Consider the following 7,500-nt stretch of genomic DNA (forward strand, 5'->3'; position numbering starts at 1 on the left):
TACCCCATCCATCCATCTCATCCTTGGTCGACCCCTCATCTTCACTCCTTTCACCTCTGCCTTCCACACCTCTTTTATTTTTATTTTTTCATTCACTCTTTCCATGTGTCCAAACCATCCTAATACTCTTTCATCAACCCTATCTCCCAACTCCCTTTCCATCCCCGCTCTCCTTCTTACCTCTTTGTTTCTCACGCTATCCAACCTAGTAACCACTACCATACTTCTCAGGCTTTTCATCTCGAACACATTTAAACTCTTCCTCTCTTCCTTTCTTATCTTCCATGTTTCCGCCTCATACAATGTTGACGCCACAAACACTCCTTCATACAATCTACTTTTAGCATCCACTCCCAAATGTTTATTTCTCATTACACTTTTTAACCCCCCAGGACATTTACATGCTTCTCTCAGTCTACATTCTACCTCCACCTCCACTCCTCCCTTTCCCGCCACATTCGCACTCAAGTATCTAAAGCTATTCACTTCCTTCAGTCTCTTTCCCTTACTACTCACTTCCAGTCTGCTGCCACATTCTGCCTTTGTACATCTAGTCACCTTTTACCTACATCTATCTTCAACTTCCTTCTTTCATACACCTTCCCAAACTCTGTCACTAACTTCCTTAATCCCTCCTCTGATCCTGCCACAAGCGCAGTGTCGTCAGCAAACAACAGCTGGCTTATCTCCCATTTTTCCCCATTTTCTTTAATTATCTCCAATCTACGGCCTATAAATAAATAAATAAATAAATATATAAATTAATTAATTAATAGATAAATAGACAAATACATAAGTATATAAATAGCTAAATATCTAAATAATTAAATAGCGAAATAGATGAATAGATATTTGGATAAATAGATAAATTAATTAATAAATAGATAAGCAAATAGCTATAAAAAATACGCTTGGGTAGTGCAAACCCAAAATGGAAACTGTATAAATTTTTTTTTTTTACTAATTGCGGGGACAGAAATGTGCAGAGTATCTTTATATGTATTATTCTTGATATCTTATCTGTACGAAATGAATAAATGAAAAATAAATAATAGATAAATTAATAAATGAATAAATAAGTAAATACATAAATGAATAAAAAGTAAATAAATGAAAAAATGAAAAATACAACGAAAACAGAAAACTCTGCTTTCTATTTTAGTAAGTCCCCTACCGTGGCATCATGTCGCGCTAGTCTGTGGTCAAAGGTCAAAACAAACGAAATTCTTTAACGTTTCAGATTTATAGCAGTTTTCATTTCTCACTGTGCACAGACTGTGTACGATGTTATTACACAGTTTCTTGACTAGTCTGGATGACAAATTACACGAAAGTTTCAAACTTTGATGTACCGCTCAGTAGCTACATCCGACTTACACCCTAACCAGAGGGAAGATGATTTTGTAAATCATAACACTCTTGTCAGATGTATTATGATGTATAGTTTGTCATACGTGCGCGATGTTGGTAACCTGTTGGATTAGGTTTTGTAGTCTACGTTATGTTTGGTAGTTTAGGTTAGGTTTTGTTATTTAGGTTAAGTTAGGTTAGGTTAGGTTATGTAAGGGAGGTGTACATATTGGCTGGGTCAAGCCCCCTTATAAGGGTATATGTATGTATGTATGTATGTATGTATGTATGTATATGCACTGTATATATGTATGAATGTATATATGTATGTATGTATGTATGTATGTATGTATGTATGCATGTATGTATGTATGTATGCATGTATGTATGTATGTATGTATGTAGGTATGTATTTATGTATATATGTATGTACGTCGGTAAGGTTAGGTTAGGTTTACACACACACACACACACACACACACACACACACACACACACACACACACACACACACACACACACACACACACACACATTAGATTAGACTAGATTAGGTTTACGTTACATGAGATTAGACTAGATTAGGTTAGGCTAACTTAGGTTAGATTAGATTAGGTTAGGTTAGGTTCGGGTCGGGTTGGGGGTGCAGGGTTAATTAACACTAGAACCATACTGGAGGACCGGAATGAGACAGAAAGAATTATTCAAGGTGGAAAGTAAAGGAGGCGTTGCCTTGTTGCACATAGTAACGTCGTAGACAAAAAAAAAAAAAAAAAAAAAAAAAAAAAAAAAAAAAAAAAAAAAAAAAAAAAAAAAAAAAAAAAAAAAAAAAAAAAAAAAAAAAAGTGACCCATGTACATATTTCACCATAACTCATTCTAAGTCATTACGAATAATCATAACTCATTGTTGTGATTTATTGTAGCCTTTCGAGAACCAAACACTTACAATAAGAAGAAGCGCTGTTATCATTTCCGTTATAAGACCAACAAAGAATACCACAACGGTGTTCCATATATCTGTATCAAGTAAAGGATGTGGAATATTAAGTTTATGTCATTACTCACACTCAGGCCAGCGGGATCCACGTCTCTTGACTTAAATAGATGTTTGTAATATTGGCATTTTTTTTTTTTTTTACAATTTTGATGGATAGAGTTAAAGGTGAGGAACAAGATAGATATATTTTTATATTAGATTTTTATAAGAACATTAAGCAAAAAAAAAAAAAAAAAAAAAAAAAATAAAAAAAAAAAAAAAAAAAAAAAAATCTTGTGACCTTGAATATGACCTTGCCCCAATTACGTCCATAATTTAATGGGGCTGTATAATGGGGCTCACCTTTCCCAAAAAGCTTTATGTCAGTTGATTTCGTCATTTTGTAACAAAATTGCTAACTATTAAAAGAAAAGCAAGCAAACTCGACCAAATCCAATACCACTTGTGACGAACCTATCACAGGATGCCCGGGCCAAAATGCCTTGCTGTGGCAGTTTTTAGACCATACATTTTTCCAGATGAGAAAACATTTGAATATTTCCAGCTTCTTAGCGTTGATACTGGAACCCCCCGCAATTTGTTTTCTCTCCACAATTTTGTTTATCAGTAACATTACCAACTGGGCGCATAGCCAACGAATAATCTTTCTTTTTCTGAAAACGATGCAGGTCGTTGGCTTAGTGCCGTACCCACCATGAGAGGAAGATATCAGAGAGGAAGACGGAGGGACAGAGGAGGAGTTGGTTCGAGCCGACGTATAAGACATACACGACGTCACATTTCGCCATAAGTCACTGGGACACGCAGCCTTGCCGGGCCAGATGGCTTAAATCAACTTTGAGCACTGGTGGCGTGTCTGATCAATCATCCATAAATTTGTCGACTTTCTCCTCTCTCCTCTCATGTTCTTTCTCCATGTCAACGTCGAATTTCCAAGCCAAATATCCTCATTCAAAGCTTTTGGTAAACAGCGATCTTGGTAAGATTCTCAGACATTTGGAAAGGTAATGGCCCGAGATATGACCCAAGGATACAGATTATGAGGAAGAGGGCAAAATGGCAATCTTAATGGACCAGGGACTATGTAGGTCCATTTGTGCAAATGGTATCTTCTCATGAAATATTGCATTTGTACATATGGTGGTTATATATGCAGGAATCATATATATATATATATATATATATATATATATATATATATATATATATGTATACATACATATATATACATATATATATATATATATATGCACATATATATACATATATATATATATATATATACATATATATATATATATATATGTATGTATGTATAAAAGTACACAGTTGTGATACACATGATTGAGATTAGATAAGGAGAACGGGGGGGAACGAGAGGAGGGAAGGAGGAAGAAAGGAATGAAGGTCGAGGGGGAAGGGGGTCACTAAATACTAGGAAAGGTAAAGGAAAAGGTGGATCAAATGTCTGGGAACATCGTGCAAGGAACCAACACATATAAACAAAATAGGGGTATGTTCAATATCTCCCCCCACCTAATTCCTTTAATACCCATTACAACAAAACTTTAAGCTATCCCTATTTGGCCTCCAAAATCTCCTTTTTTCCTCTCGAGGTCCTTCTCCACCCTCACGAGACAATTGCTCACTCTTCTTATTTTCTTTTTCCTTTTGTTCCTCGGTTGTGAGCTAATGCCCTAGCTAATTGTTCCACCTTTCCTGTTCCCAGACATTTGGTCCACCTTCTCTTTAACCTTTCCCAGTATTCAGTGACCCCCTCCCCTTCCCTCTACCTCCCTTCCTCTCTCCCCCTTTCCCTCCGCCCGTTCTCCCCATTTCTCTCATTCAATCTCAGTCATATGTATTACAACTATGTAATAAGAGAAACATCGTATTAATATAGGCTCAGTCCTCACATGGTGTCTATTTCGATATATATATATATATATATATATATATATATATATATATATATATATATATATATATATATATATATACATACACATACAAAAATACCACATTTTCTGCAAAGCTTAATTTTTCTTTTCGTCATATCCTTCTGTGAGAGACCTTTTCTTGATATTTTTTTAATCTAGATATATATAATTAACTCGTCCATGCCTTTGATACAGGATGTCTTAGACAATGAAACGAAGCGCGAACTGACAACAGAGCTGCTTCACTATTATTCATTTGCAAAATGTGAATGAATGGGTAATTCTCCTTCGCGTTCTGTGACTACACTCTCTCTGCGAAGATGATCAGTTTTATTTGTGATCCAGTTATCAGATTCTTCTCAATCTTTCGGTTTTTATCTAATAATTTATCTATTTATTCACTTATTTATTGATTTATTTATTGATTTAGTTTTATTAACTTGTTTATTAACTTATTCATTTATTTATTCATCTATTTATCTTTTTATCTATTTCTTATTTATTTCTTCTATACATTTCTATATATATATCTGCACTGGGAAGACAACATTGATTTTCTTTGTTTTTCTTCAAAGGTTACTTTTCGTTGATCTTTACCCGTCCGTCGTTAATAATCTATAATTCTTTTCAATGTTTCCTACCTTATCCAAGACTTGTTCGTCCTCTGGTCTTCCAGTTTCTTGACAATCCTCTCCCTCCTTTCCACAAATCTCTATCGGAGACCCACAAGCTACATCTGTGATTCCCATTTTATTCCAAGATAATCCCTTTTCCCCCCAGAGAGTCGTGCAACGGTCACGTGACTTTTATTTCTCTAATCTGATTTGAGCTTTACTGACCTTGAATAACAATCTTTTTAACCAATATTGGCTCCTTGGCAAGACCGTATATCTTGTTGGAACGGCCGTGCCTCTGAGATATTGCGCTAAGATCAGGCTGATTATCATGAATCCTGTAGGAGGTCCTGTGTGTTCCTTTATGGCCAGCAGAACCAGTGATGGATAGTTCCGGATCAGGCGGAGGAGCTCCAAGAGGCGGGTATGCAACATCCACTTCTCAATTTCCGGGTTCTTTGATTGCTCAATCTCTGTGCTGATGGAAATCGTTATTATGGTTTCCGAATATGGACAGTGGATTAGACTCAATCCTAGTTCCCGAATCTATTTTCGTATTTGGTTAGAATGAAAGGAAAGAGCTTCAGTAACAATTCATCTTTTTGGAGTCCTGAAATTCAGGAAATATTTATGTAATCATTTCCCATAATATTTTTTTTTCCATTCAAGCCATGAATTAGCCTTTTGATACCTTGTCACCTTGTGAATTTTTATGTAAACGTGCATGATTAATCAGTACATGTTCAAATTAACGACTCTTTCTTTAATATAGAGATACATTCAGCATAAGTAAGTATTCTTTCTTGCATTCTGGGTCCTTTTATGTCATTATTTCCCATAATCATTCTTACCAATGAAGCCATGAATTAGCATTTTGGTGTCCTTACACAATGTGGATATGGGTGCAAACGTGCATAACTAGCGTGTGTTCAAATTTGTGAGGCTTTCTTCAACATACAGATACACTTTACATATATAAGCACATATGTGCGCATGCATGCACACACGCATGTATGCACACACGCACACACACACGTACACACACACGCAAACACACACGCACACACACACACACACACACACACACACACACACACACACACACACACACACACACACACACACACACACACACACACATACACACAACTCATGGTGCAGTGATAGCGTTCGCGGCCGCCACTACGGCGGACCGGGTTCGAATCCCGCCCAGGGCTGAAATAATTTCAGCATCGCTGCGCTGCAAGTCGTTACTTCAATTCTCGTGGGCGGGGAGCAGGGTGTGTGTGTGCGTGCAAGGTCACAGCATTACTCATAGGTCAGTCATATATGAGCTGTAAGATCTCTTCCGGGAGGGAAATAGCTGTCGATCACAAGTCCAACACGCGATCCAAAGACCATGGTGAATCACACACACACACACACACACACACACACACACACACACACACACACACACACACACACACACACACACACACACACACACACACACACACACACACACACACACACACACACACACACACACACACACACATTCGTAAAGGTGAAAAGGTGCTACAGGGTGGGAAGAAAGGCTAAGAACTATTTGAGTGGACATAAGTAAAATGATTAAAGTAATGGTTTTACTTTTCTGTTATTTTGCGATATTTTTCCATCATTTCTATAACGAGAGTTGGGATGAAGAGGGGGAAATGAAGGCAATGAGAGAGAGAGAGAGAGAGAGAGAGAGAGAGAGAGAGAGAGAGAGAGAGAGAGAGAGAGAGAGAGAGAGAGGGAGGATGTGTAATGAGATGTTCACTGACTAACACACGTGATCACTAATTGGGTTTGATAATTAATGATGAAGCAACTCCTAACAATGTACCGTGTAACTGTTTGGAGCTCAGGAAACCAATATCACAGATTGCTCTCGTGCTAACGATGCTAGTTACTATGAGTGGTTTACATAACTAAGATGATCTTACTGACGTGGGCGGAAGGCAAGGAATGAAATACTGTATTCTAAAGATGACTACTTTCTCTGATTGTTTTAGAAATAATTTGAAACCGCATTGGTTTGTGGGCGTGTGTGTGTGTGTGTGTGTGTGTGTGTGTGTGTGTGTGTGTGTGTGTGTGTGTATGCGCCCGCGTGTGTAACTCACCACGATCTTGGATCACGTTTTGGACACGTGATCGACAACTACTAACCTCCCGGATGAGAGCTCCGAGCTCACATATGGCTCGATCTATGGCTGTCCAGATTGCTAGACCATCTTCCTATGGAATAGAAAGCATTAGACTGCCGAGACATCTCGGATGGCGTACACTTGCTCACAAATGAACCTGGAACAGCTGTGAACATTGTTGCTGACGACATGCGGCAACTTTTACGTGTTTACGCATTTATAGTACTTCTGAACAGTGAGCATAAGGGTCATTTTGCTTTGCTCCCTAGGTTATGAATGTATTTACGTTGGAGATTGCATATTCCATGCTTAAGCTGTATCATATTTGTTTTTCAAAAATGTACTTTTATAACGGAGTGCTGGTGTGTTGAAGATATGTTATCTCATTATGGGTGGTCATTCTTCCCCATTTTTGATAATGGAAAA

General features: G+C 37.5%; 1 protein-coding gene across 2 annotated transcripts in view; it reads right to left on the reverse strand.

The window, feature by feature from the left end:
• LOC143024785 (uncharacterized) overlaps window positions 1-7,500 on the reverse strand; it is a 170,947-nt gene that overhangs the window by 39,481 nt on the left and 123,966 nt on the right. The gene's annotated exons all lie outside the window — the stretch shown is intronic.

This window comes from Oratosquilla oratoria, chromosome 4 (genome assembly GCF_046742065.1).
Source record: "Oratosquilla oratoria isolate Oo_2021 chromosome 4, ASM4674206v1, whole genome shotgun sequence".
Taxonomy (NCBI): domain Eukaryota; kingdom Metazoa; phylum Arthropoda; class Malacostraca; order Stomatopoda; family Squillidae; genus Oratosquilla; species Oratosquilla oratoria.